Source organism: Rattus norvegicus, chromosome 1, assembly GCF_021556685.1.
Source record: "Rattus norvegicus strain SHRSP/BbbUtx chromosome 1, alternate assembly SHRSP_T2T, whole genome shotgun sequence".
NCBI lineage: Eukaryota > Metazoa > Chordata > Mammalia > Rodentia > Muridae > Rattus > Rattus norvegicus.
Genome location: NC_141534.1, coordinates 28,877,920 through 28,889,047, shown reverse-complemented (window position 1 = coordinate 28,889,047; position 11,128 = coordinate 28,877,920). Strand labels below are relative to the sequence as shown.

Here is an 11,128-nt window from a genome sequence, read left to right as displayed (position 1 = left end):
TCTTCCATTGCTAGGGGGAATGCAAACTTATAAAACCACGTTGGCAGTTTATCAGAAAACTGGGAATTGTTCTATCTTAAGAACCAGCTAGACCACTCCTTGACATATACCCAAAAGATGCTCCAGCTTCCTATAAAGAACTACATTCATAGCAGTTTTATTCATAATATTCAGAAATTAGAAACAACCTAGATGTCCCTCAACTGAAGAATGAATACAGAAAATGTGGTACATCTATGCAATGGAATACTATTCAACTATTAAAGACAAAGATATCATGAATTTTGCAGGCAAATGAACAAATCTTGAGAATATCATCCTGAGTGAGGTAACCCTGTCCCATAAGGACATGCATGCTCTGTACTCACCTATGATTTTAGCTGTAACATACAGGATACCCATGCTACACTCCACAGTCCAAAAGAAACTAAACAAGAAGGAAGGCCTAAGCAAAGATTCTTGAATCTTACTTAGAAGCGGGAATGAAATCGTCATAAGAGGCAAAAGGAGGGAAGGAACTGGGTGGGAGAGGAGATGGGGAAGGGATAGTGGTCCTTCAGGATCAGGTATGGGGAGAGACAAGAGGAATGACTACATGGCCACGAAAATGAATGGAAATCTGCAACTGCTGGGGGCGGGGAGTAGGGGACATCACCAGGAAGAAACCGAGAAATGAGAAAAGAGAGACATCCAAGAATCAAGGAGAGTGTCTCACAGCATTGGAGATGTGGAACCTGAAGAGGCCTCCTCCTGTAGCCAGGCAGGAAGCCTAGTGAAACAATAGAGACAGCAACCTATCCACAAAACTATCAACCCAAAATTTATCCTGTCTACAAGAAATACAGAGACCAGGGATGCAGCAGAGACTGAGGGAATGGCCCAACTTGAGACCCAATCCATGGCCAAGCATCAATCCCTGATGCTATTAACGATACTGTGTTATACCTGCAGATAGGAGTCTAGCATGGCTGTCTCCTGACAGGCCTCACCTAACAGTTGACTCAGACAGATGCAGACACCCACAGCCAAACAGTGGATGGAGCTTGGAGACTCTTACAGAAGAATAGGAGGAAAAACTGCAGCCACTAAAGGGATAGAAACTCCACAGGAAGACCAATGAGTCCACTAACCTGAACCCTTGGGGCTCTCAGAGACTGTACCACCAACCAAAGAACATTCACAGACTAGACCTAGGCCACACATAGCTGTTGGACCCTCCTGGGTCCCCTGCAGTGTTTGACCCATGCTGAGCCCTGCTGTTGCATGTAGAAGCCTTTTGTTCCTAACAAAGGAATGCCCTGGCCAAGTATCGACAGACCCCAGGCGTACACTTGGGCGATGGCCCATTCGTTCCTATCTTTTGTTCTCAGTCTTTGCTCCTAGGACTTAGGCTGGTCTTCCTGGATTTCTCCCCAGTAAATCTGGGGCACATGTTTGGTCTTTATTCCTGAAGCCTTAAGCTAGGTTTTCCCACTGTGTTTCCTGGAATATTCCACCTGGTGAACTCGGGGTATATATTTGGTGAATAAAGTTTCAGATTTGGCATTCTTATGATAAGAATGACCCGAATGTGTGTGTGTTTTTATTCCCGCAGGCTTGCGCCCAGATCTCGGTGCCATGTCGGTGCAGGCATCAACACATATATAGCACATATGTGGGTCCTGAACAACTGGAACAGGTTCTATTCTAAAATCTGTTGCCTGTCTATGGGATATGTTCTAGCTGGGCTGCTTTATCTGGACTCAGTGGAAGAGGATGTGTCTAGCCTCACAGAGACTTGATGTGCAAGACTGGAGTTTCCCCATGGGAACCCCACCCACTCAGAGGAGAAGGGGAGGGGAAAGAGAGAAGATTGTGCAGGGGTGACCAAGAAGGGGCAGTGAGCAAGATGTAAAGTGAATAAGTAAAAAATGATAAATAAATAAATAAATGAATAAATGAATGAATAAATAAATAAATAAATGTTTAAAAAAAGAAGTTGGGTGAGTATGGATACTGCCTGTGTCCCACCACTCAGGAGGACATGGAGGAATCCATGGAGATATCTGACTCCTTAGGCTAGTTGATCTGCTGAAGCTCATGTTCAACCTCAGTGACAGAAGGGTCAGAAAAGACACATAACATCGACTTCTACCCTCTGCATGCATAATATCCACACACATGTGAGCATGTGTAAACACACAAAAACACATGTAAAACTCAGTATCAACTCCCACTCTCTATGTTATGGCACCCACACACATGTGAACATGTGTAAACACACACAACACATACTTATAAGTAATGTTAAGTGTTTAAGCTTTTAAAAATAATTAATTTAAGGAATGAATACTGGTTAATTCTTGTGGCACACTCTTCTAATCCCCTAATAAGGAACAGACATTGGAGGTTAACCTAATCTGTATAGCGGGCCCCATCTCAAAAGACAGAAGAAAAGAAAAAAAGAGAGAAAGGAAGAAAGAAAGAAAGAAAGAAAGAAAGAAAGAAAGAAAGAAAGAAAGAAAGGAAGAAGGAAAGAAAGGAGAAATGATATAGAAATTTACTTATATGTAATTCTAATTATTTTACATAAGAACTCATATGAACAAATATTATGAAATAAATTCATTATTATGAGAAAACTAGATAGTCTCTTCCTACTACTGTGACAGATTTTATAATTACAAAATATTCTACCAAAAGTAAGGAGCAAAAAATGGACAAATCATACAAAGTATTTACTTTGAGATCACCCTGAAATTGTGTCCTGTTCTCCTGGACAACACTTTCTCCTTCATACTTGGAACTGAGCAAGAAGCTGCCAGTCAAGTGGAGAGAGAAACAGGAAAAAACAGGGCTTTCCACAGCCTCAGAGGGAAAGAACGAAGGAAGTTTAACTTCTACTGGAGTCTACAAGTTTAATGGCATTTAGTTCATGTCTTTACAGTGATATCTGTAAAATAAAATAAGCAGCAAAGACAAATTGTTTTTGTGACATTTATGACTTCGTGTTTGTGTGTGTGTGTGTGTGTGTGTGTGTGTGTGTGTGTGAGTGTATGACGTAATATATATTAAAGTAATATTGACTCTGTACACATTGGCCTAAAGTACAAATTAAATCTCACTTGAAGAGCTGAGGAGCGAGTTCAGCACAGAAAGCACTTGTCACAAAAATATAAGAATAGATTACCCAGAGCCCACATAACATACACAGGTGGTAGCAAGCATCTGTAATCCCAGCATTCTATGGCAAGGCATACCTCATCACTAAAAATGGAAAACACCTGAACCTTAAAGGATGAAAAAGGTGCACCACCAAGCAAATGAAAATCTGAGTGAAGCAGCTATCACTAATCTAACATCCTGCAGAATAGTAAGGAAAAAGAAGGGGACCTTGTACTAATTAAGGAAATAAGATATCAAGAGCACACTAAAATTCTTGATCATATATATGCATCAAATGGGTTTGTCTCAGTTCATTAAAAATGCTACTAGTTATAAAGGTACAGATTAACCCAACACAGTAATAGTAGATATCAATACCCCAATACCATGAAATTATGGACCATCCCTGGACAAAAGACAAAGAGAAATGCTGGTGTTAAATAAAATCATAAATGACATAGACTTGCCAGATTCTTCAAAACATTTCCTCTAAATACTAAAGATTACACATCCTTCTTAGAAACTTATGAAGCTTCTTCAGAACTAGAACATGTCTGAGAACACAGAAAAAAACCTTAACAAATAGAAGAAAATTGAAATATATCTGTGTAACCACAATGGAACAATGCATATATAACCAAAATGAGAAACTAGAGAAAGCACACAAACTCATGAGGCTTGAGTAGCATATTATTGAATGATAAATGGGCTACTGAAAATTTTAGGGAGAAAATAAAAATTCCTAGAACTGAATAGAAATGAAAACATGAACATATCAACATTTATAGGATTCAATTAATGCAGCCCTAAGAGAAAAGTTAGATCTCAAATAAACAGCTAAACACTGTACCTTGAGCGTTTGGAAAAACAAAAATAAAACCCCGAAGTGATTGACAATGTAACAAGTATGATCAAAGAGGAAATTAATGAAATAGAAAGGCCATCCAGACTGCCTCACCCACATGCAGCCACCAAACCCAGTCACTATTGCTGATGCCAATAAGTACTTGCTGGCAGGAATCTGATATGAATGTCTCCTTAGAGGCTCTTCCAGAGTCTTACTGATACAGATTAAGATGCTTGCAGCCAACCATCAGACTTCGCATGGGTACCCCAATGGAGGAGTTAGAGAAAGGAGTGAAGGAGCTGAAGGGGTTTTCAAAGAACAACATCAACCAACCAGATTCTCCAGAGCTCTCAGGGACTAAACCACCAACCAAAGAGTACACATAGGGGGACCCATGGCTCCAGCTGCGTATATATAGCAGAGGATGGCATTATCTGGCATCAAAATGAGCCCTTGAGGAAGGAGTGGGTGGATGGGAGGGGGGAACATCCTCATAAAAGCAAGGGGAAGGGAAATGGGGGAGGGAGGAACTTGGAAAGGGAACATTTGAAATGTAAATACATAAACTATCCAATAAAGAATCCTAAAAATGTAAATAACACCAACAAAACTACTTCACAAAGAAAAGACAGAGGTAGTGTAGATCCAAGTTAATAAGAAGGGGGATCATTTTAAAATGACTCCTAATGACATTCTGCTATACTTATAGATCAGGACCTCATTCAGCCATCATCAGAAAAGCTTCTTCCTGCAGCATATAGAAATTGATAGAGACCCTAGGCCCAAAGCCAGACATTAAGAAAAGTGAGGGGTGGGGACCTTGAAATATTGAGCTCTGAATGGGATGTTTCCATTAAAGCTCTCCCCTCAGAGCTGGGGGAATACCTTGGAAGAGGAGGCAAACCGTCTGAAAGAGCCAGAGGGAATAGAGGACAACAAGAGGCCCTCTAAATCAACTGAGCCAAGCTCATAGAAACCCAAAGAGACTGAAGCAGAATGTGAAAGGCCTACATGGGTCTGTGTCAGGTCCTCTGTATACATATTTTGGCTTCTAGTTTAGTGTTTTTATGAGATTCCTGAGCTTGTGAATGAGTGGGTTTCTGAACCTTGTTACTCTTGGGCTTTTTCCTTCTGTTGCTTATTTTGTCCAACATTGACATGATGGATTTTGTTTTATCTTATGTGTTATTTCACTGGTTCTCAATATGTAGATTGTGACCCCTTTGGGGGCCTAATGACCCATTTGTAGGAGTCACCTAAAACAATTTGCAAACAGGTATATTTACATTATGATTCATAACAGTAGCAAACTATTATGCTATAACATAGCAGAAAAAATAATTTTGTGGTTTAGGTCAGCACAACTGTCTTAAAGTTGAGAAACTGTGTTAAAGGGCCAAAGAATTATAAAAGTTGAGAACCACTGCTTTATTTTGTTAAGTTCTGTTGATATCTCTTAGAAGCCAACTCTTTTCCAAGAAGACACAGAAAGGATTGAACGAGAGGTGACAGGAGGAGGAACTGGGAGAAGTAGAGGAAGGAGAAACAGTAATCAGGATATATTACATGAAAAAATTATTTATTTTATTTTTTCTCAATAACTTATTTTTTATTCAGTTTAAATCTTGATCACAGCTCCTCCTTTCCTTCCAGTCCAGTCCCATCCTTCAAGTCCCTATCCCCACTACCCCCTTCCCTTATCCTGAAAGAAAGGGGCCTCCCTTTGAGTCCCACCCCACCCTGGGACATCTAGTCCCAACAGGACTTGGATTCAGCTTCTGCATTCTCTTTGGTTGGTATCCCAGTCTCTATGAGCCCCCATGGTCCCAGGCTAGTTGACTCTGTCAATTTTCTTGTGGTATTCTCAATCCCTCCATCAAGCCCGCCTCTGACCCTGACTTTTCCACAAGACTCCTCAAGCTCTCCCTGATGTTTGGCTGTAGGTTTCTGCATTTGCCTCTATGAAACCTCTCAAGAGACAGTTATGCTAGGTTCCTGTCCGGAAGCATAGCAGAGCATCATTAATAGTGCCAGGGGTTGGCTTTCTCCTATGGGATAGGTCTCAAGTTGAGGCATTCATTGGTTGGCTGTGAGCTCAGTCTCTGCTACATCTTTATCTCTGCACATGCTATAAGCAAGACAAAATTTGAGTTAAAGGTTTGGGAGGGTAACCATGAAATTTACAAAATCCTGGATATATATACCCTAAAAATCTATATTCTGCTAAATTGGGAAATTAAAAGAAAGGGATTACTTTCTAGATATATGTGTCATACAAAAATTGAAACAAGGTGAAGAAAATAAATACATCCTTAACTAGCAGTGAGCTCAATGCAGTAATAAAAAAGTTTCCTGACTAAATTAACCCTTAGGTCCAAGGGATTCACTACACAATTCTACTAAAATTTTGAAAAAATAACTCATGTTAATACTATTCAAATTACTTCACAATATAGAAAAACTAGGAAAGCTTCCAAAATTTTTATGATACAATGTTACAGTGATACAAAGCCAGGAAAGGATACTACAAAGACCAACATAGAGTAATCTCCCTGATAATCACGGGTACAAAACTTTTCAACAAAATAGTTGCAAAACAAATTCAAGACTACTGAAAAAATGTTCAGTGTGATAGAGATGGCTTTATTCCAAAAGTTCAAGATGATTCAACCTATATAAAATAATGTGATTCAAACAAAAATAGACTCAAAGACAGAAATCACAGGATTATCTCAATATATGCAGAAAAATGTGGCAAAATCCAATAATTTCGTGGTAAAAGTCACCGAGAAACTAAGAATGGGAACCACACAATAAGGGAACAAAAAAATTTGATAAAATGCTTGCATATAAACCTAACCAAGAAAATTAAAGACCTTTCCATTGAAAACCTTAAGACATGGAAGAAAGAAATTGAGAAATCAATAGAAAACAAAGACCTCCCATGCTCATGAATCAGAAGAATTAATGTTATGAAAATAGTCATGCTCTCTCCTCCAGCCGAGCAAGATGCCCAAAGGAAAGAAGGCCAAGGGGAAGAAGGTGGCCCTGGTCCCCCACCGTGGTCAAGAAACAGGAGGCCAAAAAGGTGGTCAATCCTTTGTTTGAGAAGAGGCCTAAGAACTTCGGCACTGGGCAGGACATCCAGCCCAAAAGAGATCGCACACACTTTGCCAAATGGCCCCGCTACATCAGACTGCAGCGGCAAAGAGCCATCCTCTATAAGCAGCTCAAAGTACCTCCTGCCATCAACCAGTTCACCCAGGCTCTGGACAGGCAAACAGCTACTCAGCTGCTTAAGCTTGCCCACAAGTACAGGCCAGAGACAAAGCAGGAGAAGAAGCAAAGGCTGCTGGCCTGTGCTGAGAAGAAAGCTGCTGGCAAAGGGGAAGTCCCAACTCAGAGACCACCTGTCCTCCGAGCAGGGGTCAATACAGTCACCACCTTGGTGGAGAATAAGAAGGCTCAGCTAGTAGTGATTGCCCATGATGTAGACACCATTGAGCTGGTGGTTTTCCTGCCTGCCCTTTGTTGAAAGATGGGGGTGCCCTACTGCATCATCAAGGGAAAGGTCAGGCTGGGGCACGTGGTCCATAGGAAGACATGTACCACTGTTGCCTTCACACAGGTTAACTTGGAAGACAAGAGAGCTCTGACTAAGCTGGTGGAAGCTATTAGGACCAATTATAATGACACATACGACAAGATCCGCCGCCACTGAGGAGGCAACGTCCTGGGTCCTAAGTCTATGGCTTGCATTGCCAACTGGAAAAGGCAAAGGCTAAAGAATTCGCCACTAAACTGGGTTAAATGTACACTTAAGTTTTCTGTACATAAATATAATTACAAAATTAAAAAAAAAGAAAATGGTCATGATACAAAAACACTATTTGGATTCAACATAAAATCAATCAAAATTCCAAGGTTAGTCTTTATAGGAATAGAATAGAAATTTAAAATTTACATGAAAACTTAAGAACAAAGGTATAAAAAGCAATTGTAAATAAAACAATGACTGTCAGAGTTATCATTGTCTAATTCCAAGTTATAGTGCAGAATCATAGTATTAACATAGCATAAAACTACATAGAACATAACAATATGTCAAGAGAATATAAGTCCCTAGCACAAGTCTACAACCCCGAAATTTGACAAAGATGCTAAAATTCATACACTGAAGAAAGAATTACATCTTTGATAACTGATGCTTAGAAGCCTGGATTTCAACAGCAGAAAAAACTAGATCCTTATCTCCCACTTTGTATAAAACTCAACTCTAAATGAATCAAAAGTCTCAATAGCAACCACATATCTTCAGATGAGGAGCACATGTCAACATATAGACACAGATAAGCTTTCTAAATAGAATTCCTAAAGAGCAGAAAATAAGACCAATATTTGACAAGATTTCAGCAAAGTTAAATGTTTTTTTTACAACCATAGAAGCTACCAGTCAAGAAAAGAAGTAGTCACACCATGGGAGATATTTATATATAGCAAGAGACTACTGACTAGAATATTCCAAAACAATGAACAATAAGAAAAAGGCAAGCCAACTAGAAATGGGCTACAAAAGTCTCAAAAGAAAATCCAAAACTACAAATTGGTAAGAAATTCTTTAAAAACATTTAGCACCATTAGCTATCAGTAAAATGTTGGTAACTTTCAGATTACAGCCCCACCCCCATTAAAAGGAGTATCATCAAGACTACACTGTTAACAAATACTGCATAGACTTGAGGAAGAAGGAATCTACTGTTAGTGGAAGAGTAAACTAGTATAGCCACTTTAGAAATTGTACTGGAAACCTCAAAAACTAGAAATGGAACTATGCAACTATAACAATTCTGGGAAAACAACTAGAATATTCTTCTCTATGTCATAATTAAGAGACACTTACATGTCAATATTTACTATAATTCTGGTCACCATAGCTAGGAAATGGAATCAACCCAAAAGTCTATCTACAATTGACAATAATAAAAAACATGGTTGATAGATACAACAAAATTTCATTCTAATATAAAGAAAAATGAAATTCCCATGCAAATGGATGAAATTAGTGTGGGGAAGTACACTGAGTAAAGTAACATAGGTCCAGAAGTATAAACATTATGTATTCTCGCATATATAAATTCTGGTGTTGACTCTAATTCTGTTGATGACTCTTGTTTCTCGAATGCCTTCATCTCCCTTCCTGTATAAGCCTCCCAGAGCACACGACTACCCCTGTTTACATTTCTTTTACCTATGATTCCCTTAGTTTAAGACAATCCTACATGTCCTGTAAATGTAACTTTTATTTACCTGATGGAATCATTCTCTCAGATCCTTAATGCAGAATAAGCTCACCCTACAGACACTTGATCTATTTATTTTTACCAAGAAGTCAAAACTATACAATGCAAAGAAGAAAACAGCTTCAACAAATGCTGCTTGTCTAAGTGCATGTCTGCATGTTCCAAATGCAAATAGATCCATATTTATTACCCTGCACAAAACTCAAGTCCAAGTGGGTCAAAGACCTTAACATAAAACTGGATACACTAAATCTAATAGAAGAGAACATGGGAAATAGCCTCGAACTCATAGGCACAAGAGACAACTTTCTAACACCAATAGATCAGGCTTTAAAATAAACAATTGATAATTGGGATATCATGAAAGTGCAGAGCTTCTGTAAGGCAAAGGACCCTATTAATAGGACAAGATAGCAACCTACAGATTGTGAAAATGTCTTCACTAACCCTCTATCTGACAGTGGGATAATATTCAAAATATACAGAAAATTAGACAGCAAAAAACAAAATAAACCAACTAAAAATGGGATACATTAATAGAGGAAACTCAAATGGCTGAAAACACTTAAAGAAATGCTCAATGTTCTTAGACATCAGAGATATTCAAATCAAAATGAGCCTGAGATTCCATTTTATACCCATTAGAATGGCTAAAATCAAAAACTCAAGTGACAGTACATGCTGTAGAAGATGTAGAGCAAAGGGGAACACTATCCCATTGCCAATGGGAGTGCAAACTTGTGCAACTACTCTAGAAATCAATCTGGGAGTTTCTCAGAAGACTGAAAATAGTTCTAGTTGAAGACCCAGCTATATCACTCCTGGGCATATACTCAAGAGATGCTCTACCATACCACAAGGACCCCTGATCAACTACATTCATTCCAGCTTTATTCATAATAGCCAGAAACTGGAAACAATCCAGATATACCTCAACCAATGAACAGATATAGAAAATGTGGTTCATTTATACAATGGAATACTACTTGGCTATTAAAAGCAAGGACATCATGAAATTTTCAGGCAGATGGATAGAATTAGAATATATCATCCCGAGTAACATAACCAAGACCAATAAATATAGGCATGGTTTGTGCTCACTTATAAGTGGATATTAGCCATAAAGAACAGGCTAGTCCACTACCTAAAGACTATACATGGACTGACCCTGGACTCTGACCTCATAGGTAGCAATGAATATCCTAGAAAGAGCACCAGTGGAAGGGGAAGCCCTGGGTCCTACTAAGACTGAACCCCCAGTGAACTAGATTGTTGGGGGGAGGGCAGCAATGGGGGGGAGGATGGGGAAGGGGACACCCATAAAGGAGGGGAGGGGGAGGGATTAGGGGGATGTTTGCCCGGAAACCGGGAAAGGGAATAACACTCGAAATGTAAATAAGAAATACTCAAGTTAATAATAATAATAATAAAAAAAGATTAAAAAAGAAAAAAAAGAACAGGCTAGTCATACTACAATCCACAGACCCAAAGAAGCAAAACAAGAAGAAAAGTCCCAGTGAGTATGCTTGAATCTCACTCAGAAGGGGGAAAAAATAGTCATAGGAGGCAGACAAAGGGAAAGAACTGGGTGGGAGAGGGGATGGGGAAAGAAAGGGTAACATCAGATCAGATCAGGTTTTGGGAGAGACAGGAGAGATGGACATAGGATGGGAGAATGGAAATCAGTTGCTTGGCAAGGCTAGGTAGTTGGGGAACATGTCTAAGTCATTCCAGGGAGCTAGGTTAGTGGAGATTTCTAGGAGTCCATGGCAGTGACTTTACCTGAGACTTTTCACAGTGGGGACATTGAGCCAGAAGTGGCTACTTACTGTAGGCA

The 11,128-nt window shown here is 39.4% G+C and overlaps 1 pseudogene; it reads left to right on the top strand.

The window, feature by feature from the left end:
* Positions 1–6,976: 6,976 nt before the first annotated feature.
* On the top strand, positions 6,977–7,801 carry LOC147996671 (large ribosomal subunit protein eL8 pseudogene; annotated as a pseudogene).
* Positions 7,802–11,128: the final 3,327 nt, after the last annotated feature.